Below are 8,914 nucleotides of genomic sequence, written 5' to 3'. Positions count from 1 at the left end.
GGCTTGTCAAAAAAGTTTGAGAAAAATTCATGTCCTATAAGTAAGTAGGACATGCATGATATTCATATGTGTTATAAACATCATGGAACTGCATTCCCCAACAAACTTCAAGAGAATTTGACAGCTAGAATCCCAATATATTAAATTATGTATACAAAGTGGAGAAGAAGAAAGACAAGTCTTAGAAGTGTGATGTGCAGAAAAGAAGAAGTTTGAGCATACATTTGTCCAACTCCTCCACTATTATCCATTTCGCAGGCCAACACTAAGAACATGTCAATTTGTTGCTCGTCTCTGATTATGCTTAACACCATTACTGCAGGATCAAGAACATCTCCCATCTTATTTCTTCTCAACTGACTATGTGTAAGAATGCACAATACATTTGTTCTCAGTGCCTGGATTCATTTTATACAATGATTAACTGACAGAGCACAAGATGGATTGCTCTACCCAGGATATGGTTTGTGCAAATGTTCTCCAACTTTAAGAATTTTTCACACAAGGAGCGAGTTTCTCTTATAGTGTATGTAGAATCTCAATGACTCTTCATTCGTGTGGCAGTCGAGGGTGACTACACTGTCTCACAATAACCCTCAGAGAACATCTGTCATTTGCTGCAGCATACTAGGTTTTATGTTTGTATGACACAAACCATAAATATTTTATATCCTATGGGGGGGGGGGGGGGATTCTACGAAATGGTTGCACTATGAGCTTGAAGTGATTCCAGGGTAAATTGATGAGTTCTATGGTACCGTTATTCCTCTAACTATAATACAGGAAGTTCAATCATAGTATGATGAATCTGTTTAAGTGTCATATTTGTGGACTGCCACTAGCAGATAGCAACGAAAACAATGCATGGATCATTATCATTTATGTCGTAAATTTCACTGTGCATCACGCACTGAATGCGACCTGAATTAGAAACACCTGCTCATATATTTATTTTTTCATAATTTAAGTGGTTCTTGGTTTTGTTTTTTGCATAAGTGGGTTAGTGTCTTACCTTAGGGCCCGGAGAAATATGTTTCATTTCCAAAGAGTGTTACCAAAAACATAATGGTACTGTTCTTGTATTCATTAAGACATAAGGAGGCACCACTTCAGAAACTTGCTGCAAGTTTACATGAAGAGAATGTGCACTTCTCATAATGTGCACATCCCAATGATGCTAAGTTCCAGCTTCTTACAATGAAAGGGATCTTGCTGTATGAAGCTAGGGATTCAACAGAGATACTCTACAAAATTGCGCTATGTGATATACCTACATTCTCCAGTGAACATACAGGAGATACCACAAGGATGGAGAATATGAGCAAATGGCGTGTATTTGGCAGGGATGTAATATCTCTAACCAATGCAGATATGTAAGTCTTTACATGGGCCACAGGAGGACACCTCCTTGCTGAGATATTTGAACAATTCCAGTGTATGCTTGAGAACATACACTCTGGTCCTTGGTTTATTGTGGGATGCAATGGTAAAAACCCCACATTTCAAATTCAAGCTTTTAACTGATATGAAACTTTGTTATTTATTGAGCATGGAAGTTGTGCAGAATTTTGCCAATGTATTTAGAAACACCAACAAAAGATTGAATTGTCCAAAAACACCATTGGGTCAATCTACTTCTATAATTGGATATTACCAACATGTACTGGTACAGTGTGCAAGAATTTTCACTGCTGTAGGATTTCATTAGCTGATTTATGCCGGAAGTGATGGAACAGATTTAACAACTGTGGCAAATTATTCTTGTGTAGGACGTACATCACAGGTACACTTATCACATCCTGATAGTTTGCATGGCAAGCACAGCGATTTTCCACTGTGGTCAGAGCATCAAGTATCGCAACATGATTCCCTTCCCATGCTGATGAAAATGAAGGGGGACAGAAAGAGATGCTGTATACATTATAGTAACCCCTGTAAATGTCTCAATTTGGGTATGGAACTGATTAGAGTCGCCTCTGTTATCCAATTCAACCAGAGGCTCTGGTTGGCAGACAATACTATTTGATTAGATAACAAGATCTAGTGAGAAAGGGAACGGATTTTGTCACAGTAGCCAAGTGTCTCCATGGCAGCCTGTTGCTGGTGTTAGATCTGCAAACAGGGAAGTGAATTTTGCCTTCAAAGGAGAAAACTCCATTTGCTCCCAAAGAGTGGAGTAGCAACTTATCCGACCATTTCAGTAAACTGCAGTGCCTTGAGGACCTACTTCCCTTCTCTAGAGCCTTTGTGGCTGTCTTGCTGTCAAGTCAGACCACAGGACGAACATGTGGATCTGCTCGTTTCTTAACAAGATAATTTGTAGGCTTGTTCCAAAGTTAGCAAGCCTTGTTCTCTTCTGAAAAACAGCCAAGAAATGAGGAGAAAAAAACTAATCAAATATCTTTGAGTTATATGTGACTGTCACTACATGTCACCCAGCATCTTTCTTTTTGAAAAGAATAAAACTGTGATACTTGCAAAACTCAATATTCACTTGGCATTAGCATTTTTAAAAAAATCACCATCTTCAACTGAGCAACAGAACCCAAAGAATGTGGACTCCTAACAATTTTCTGACAGATAAAATTAAAAAAATAGCAAGGTATCATTGCCTGTTTGATTAAAATGTCAATATAATGTCAAGGTGAGCAGGGGACCTCCAAATTAGTACATAACGATGTGGTGATCAAATCAATAAAAATTTTTTGAGTAATATTTTAACAAGTGTGCAACTATTGAAGGTAATTAATTTCGTAAAAATGTAATTTTAACTTTAACAAATTGTTCAAATGGCTCTGAGCACTATGGGACTTAACTTCTAATGTCATTAGTCTAACTTAAAACTAAAGACATTCTCAAAAGGAAATCAGATACTGAAATAATATTGTCCCTCACTGGGATGTCATACAATAAATATTAATCTTCGATATAGTTGTGTCAGAAGTTCATATGGACAATAGTTCATGAGTACCTACCAATCAATGTCACTAATACCAGAAAAACCGTAATTTTGATCTTACCTTACATAAGCTACTTTGCCTACAAATATTTGTACAACGTGATTCAAAACAAGAGAAATGGTCAGAATATTTCAATTTATTTCTGCCTCATATTATCTTTGGAAAATAATACTTGAATACATGATATTATTTAGTTCTTGTGGTGGTCATGATGTTCAAAACAAATCAATTAAGTTGTAAATGGAAATGAATTGTATGTACATGTAAGTAGAATTGTTTTAAGGTGGAGCTCAGATAACTTACTTCATCACATTAGGATTCTCCACAGAAAGGATGAGTGATGTTGGGGCAGAAAGTCAGCCGGATGACAATTTTTGCCAACAGATCTACGTTGGGTAAACAACACCCCAACTAAAATAGATATGTGCCAGCAGTATCCTTTTGACATTTAGCACAGGTAGCCGTAGGTCAAGTGGCTTGTCCCAGAGCAATACCCCCACAATACCTGCTGCCGGGACCCAAGAAACATCTGCCTAGCGACAAAGCTGATCTTACAAATTCGTACACTACAATTAGCAAATACAGTATTTATACCATATGTAATCAAAAGTATCTGAAATCTTGTAAGATCGCTGGTTGTTCTAGTCCGACTTCAGCGCGTTTTCGTTGTTGTATTGATGAACATGTCTAAAACGCTTTTGTAGATTGGTAGCCATATTGGATGTTTACTCTGTCGTCAGTTGTCATGAAGGTTACATGTATTTTCTTGTGAGTGGCGATTATTAATTTGTTTTCAAAATAGATGAGAGAACTTGCATTAAATTTTTCTGCAAAAATGGAATAAAACGTTATAAGGATTTAAAGTGTCGAATACAGCTTTTACTAATTCTTCCATGATTATTTTATACATTGCAAGTGAATGCTGGACTGTGACAAATACTGTTTTATCAAACAATGAGTTTCTACTTCATGTGTCATTAGTTTTAACATTACTCAAGGTATACAGAAACACAGTTTCCACAGCAAAAGCCTGGTGCAATGAAACCAGTAGACTATAGTTAGAGAAAGTCAAAATCCATTCACTCTAAAATTCTTATATTTACCACATATTTATTACACTAAATTATGAAAGTCAAAACCCATTCACTCTAAAATTCTTTTATTTACCACATATTTATTACACTCAATTATGAGTAGGTCCATGTCATCAATTTAGTGAGAAGTATTCTCTTGATGACAAGTTCACCAAGTGTGGCATGGTCCAAATTCTACAGCACGTACTAACAATATAGGCTGTAGGACAAAGAGAGGTAATGTACATGAAAATAAAATCTCTAACACGGATATCATCAAGCTCACTCAGCACTCGTTTGGCTAAAGGTGGCATTCGTAAATCATCACTCCACACTGCATGTCCAGCCATCCTGATTTCGGTTTTCCATGATTTTCCTAAATTGCTTTACGTAAACACCGGGATAGTTCCTGAGAGAGGGCACGGCCGACTTCATTCCCCATCCTTCCCTAATCCGATGGGACTGATGATCTCGCTGTTGGTCCCCTCTCCCGAATCAACCAACCATCACACTGGCAAAATACACTCACTTCCAGAAATCGATTTCCTCATCCAAACGGTTAAGCATGGCTATTGCAAATTGTTCACGTTTTGGGCGATACTCTTGTTGTAAGATCTGGACAATTTGAACATGTATGCAAACAGTTTAAGACGTTTGCAAACCACTTTATGCAATGTACTCTTTGGCACTTGAAGGTTTGGTATCACTGAGCCACTAAACGTAAATTTAGGTCTTTCGGATCACAATACACTATTAACATACATAAATTACTCTATCCCCAAGGCAGTAAAATATAAGTGGGGATACAAAAGGCACTTATATACAGAAAAAGTGAATACTTTCATCCAGTTGTTAGCTAATGAAACCTGGGAAGATGTCTTTGCACTAACAACAACCGAGGAATCTTTCAATGCTTTTTCTAGTACATTCATGTTCCTATTTGAGATGTGTTTCCCAAAAAAGCTCAATGATCAATGTCATGCCTAGAAACACAAGCCAGTGGATAATACCTGCTATTAGAGCATCTACTCAAACACAAAAACATATCAGTCAACTCAAAAAAGATAACAAAGATGAACACTTCACAGATTATGTTAAGACATACAAGAAAATTCACAGGAAGGTGATCAAAAATGCCAAGACAATGCATAATGACAGTGTAATTGCTGGGTCAGCAAACAAATCGAAAGCTATATGGAATGTAGTAAAAAAGAAATAGGCTCAAGCAAAAATGTTAGAAATCCAGATGACTTTGTTTTAAAAGATGATCAAGGTGTGCTAGTCAGAAATCTTACTTTAGCAAATTACATTAATGACTACTTCATAAATAGTCCAATCAATCTCAGTAAAAATTGTTCTAAGATTAGTAGAACATCAATCCCAGAAGAACAAAGTGTTGATTCATTATTGCTACCTCCCACGAACAAATTGGAAGTTAATCGAATAATAAAAACAATGAAGAATAAAATGTCCTCAGGGATTGACGAGATACCTTGCTCAGTCATGATGAGATGTGCTAGCGTCATATCAGACCCACTCATGGACATCATAAACATATCATTTTCAGAAGGTGTCTTTCCACAACGCTTAAAAGTTACAAAAGTAAAACCATTGTATAAAAAGGGCAATATACATGAAGTGGGAAACTATAGACCAATAGCTTTATTATCGGTATTTTCAAAAGTAATAGAGACAGTCATGAAAAACAGAATTACAAATTACCTCGAGAAATTCAATCTATTGTCTGTAAACCAACATGGCTTTCGCAAAGGAATGAGTACAGAGTCAGCCATCACCCAATTCATTGAAAATATTGTAACGGGGCTAGATAAGAACAACAGTACAATAGGAATTAATTTGGACCTCTCAAAGGCATTTGATACTGTCCTACATGATATCCTGCTAGAAAAATTAGAATATGTCGGTATACGAGGAGTAGCTAAAAAGTGGTTTCAGTTATATCTCCGTAATAGGAAACAGGTAGTAGAAATTGCAACAACAAACAGTAAAAACCAAAGTATTGTTTACAGATCGGATATTCAGACTGTGCCAGTTGGGGTACCGCAGGGGAGTGTTCTAGGACCTCTCCTATTTCTTCTTTACATAAATGATATCAAGATTCCACTAAATGGTACTCATATAACCCTGTTTACAGATGACACAAACATTGTAGTAACTGACATAACCGGGTATTTCCAACATCTGCAACCAGAGTTATAGAATATTTGCAAAATTCGTTTGAAGTGAACAAATTAACCATAAATATCTCTAAAACTAATTATATCCATTACAGGAAAGCAAAGAAGATCTCAGAATAAAAAATAAAGAAATTGTGAGAGTTGCTACCACAAAATTCTTAGGTGTACATATAGACGAAAATTTAGACTGGAAGTCCCATATCCTGAATCTGTTGCATAAGTTAAGCTCTGCTTGCTTTGCTTGACGTGTTATTAGTTTTGTATGTAGTAGGGAATGTAGCAGAACTGTTTACTTTGCTTATATACATTCTGCTATTACCTATGGCCTCGCCTTCTGGGGTCATAGTAAGAAAAAACTCAAAACCATCTTCACTCTACAAAAACGAGCTGTTAGAATAATTACCAACAGTTCAAGGCTAACTCCTTGAAAGCAATTATTTAAACAGCTGAATATTCTACCCCTACCATGCCTCTATATACAGAAAAGTATAATTAATGTAAGAAGAAATATTAACAATTTCCAATCCAACTCGGATCTACATACTTACAACACAAGAAAGTGCAATGACATTCATATAAATAGAGTTAACAAGGCTTTGGCGCAGAAACAAACAAACATACAAGGAAGCAGATTGTATAACAAACTACTGGTAAAGATAAAAGAAATAAAAAATTGTCTTCATTTAAAGAAGCAGTATTCAAATTTTTAATGACCAACTGCTATTATAGTGTAAAAGAATACCTGGAATAGCTTCATACTAAACAATTATATTTATGTACTCTATGCCAATAGTAATTTTTATCTGACTGTTGCTATGATCTAAATAAATAATATGTACAAAAGTGCTTTAATTAGATGTGTTATATCTAAATATCAACTGTGTATTCTATGTAAAAAGTCTTTCTCATACATCAATGTAAAAAATCAAAGTTGTATGTGCTATTTCAATGTGGTCTGATGTTATGTAGTCTACAATGCACATCTGTATTTTGTATAGTATTGTTCGCCCTATATATATATATATACTATGTATTTTTTGACGAAATCCATGCAATGTACTTTGTCTCTGGATGAATAAACTACTACTACTACCACTACTACTACTACTACACGAAGCGTGTCTAATCGATTTCTGTAGCGACCTCATGATTGCAGTATGAACTGCCCACACAGTTTCCTCCGAAGTAGATTGTCTATCACTGCTTGTCTATTTCTGAAGCGACCCTGTTGCTGAAAAGGTTTCCTTCCATGTTCTGATTAACTTGACATCAGATGCTTTCTTTCCATATTGGGAACAGATTTTCGTTGGACAATAACCGATGATTTCATTTTTGCTAGCCACTTTCTCCTGATGGTAAGTCACTTTTACGATATAGTTCATATGGCGCTCGTTGTAGCGGAAGTGTTGAATGAGAGACAGCTGTACAGAAACTTTCAGGGTTTCCCAGTAGACCTTTAATAAAAAACGAATGTTACCATCATAGTTATAATTAATATTTTATCCTGAAATCACCTTGTATTTACAGCACTGATGACCTCTCGGAACCTTGACTAAAAATAAAAGCAAAGCAAAGCAGTTGAAATAAGGTCTCTATTTTTAGAAATTTGTTCATGATATCATAATTGACAGCTATCATTCCACATAAAAACTTAGAAATTGTGAGTTTTAGGACGGCAGTAAACATGCAATAAGGGCAGAAGAGCGCCCCCAGCTATGAGGTTCTTCTGTGTTACTTGTAACTTAATACAAGTTGACAAATATCACATGTATGTATATCTGACTTCTGTATAGATAAAGAATCACAGCTCACATGGAGTTCAGAATTAGATTTACTCATTTGACAGTGATTTTCAAATGTCACTTCCTTGCCTACCGATAACTCGTTCATTGGTGCGTTTGACGCCAACAAATGATTTATATGAGACGTCTGTTCCATAGCAAAAATTTGGGAGGCCGATTTCTCTTCGCTAAAGTTCCTATAAGCAGAAACCTACACATCTACATTTACGCCCAAACGAGCTAGTTTAGCTGAGTCCGTGTCGAAAACTGTGCCAGTAGAAAATCCGATCGCAAGGGGGAAACACTTAAGACCATATCACACTTGACAGAACTAAACGTCACGTCACATCGAAACATTCCACAACGGCATTCACACAGGGAATTAGGGATGAGGCGTCAAGTCACTCTAACGTCAAGCGATTCTCGGGGATAAAATTTTGATGCTGTTGGAGGGGGGGGGGGGGCGGAGTCTGTGCTTTGGCCTATTAACGTAAAAGGTTAACCTATTTTCACCGTGGTCACTCTTGTTACAGCAGTGGGTTTCGCGTTATTGCTTCTTCTCAATCTCTGTTTTGTTAGTTTGCTTTGTTTTCACAACAAATTGAAAATTTTGCATGAATACTTGGACATTTTTTCATTGAGTATACTTCCATAACGAGGTATTTGAAAGCGAAAAAGATTTGAGTTTTACAATAACAGAATAGAGCTGATGTTTGTAGTGTGTATAAATAGGATAAGAACGTAAACCGAAGAAGCAGTTTCCATAAAAAGAATCCTTTTATTGAGTGAAATAATCAGCTATGTTGAGGAAGAAAAATAAAGCCGTTTATGACGTTATTGCCTGCATAAGAAAAAACACGTAATGGATAAGTAAAATAATCTCCTTGTATTCCTTTATAAAT

This window comes from Schistocerca gregaria, chromosome 2 (assembly GCF_023897955.1).
Source record: "Schistocerca gregaria isolate iqSchGreg1 chromosome 2, iqSchGreg1.2, whole genome shotgun sequence".
NCBI classification, from domain to species: domain Eukaryota; kingdom Metazoa; phylum Arthropoda; class Insecta; order Orthoptera; family Acrididae; genus Schistocerca; species Schistocerca gregaria.
Note: the sequence above shows the minus strand (reverse complement) of the source record.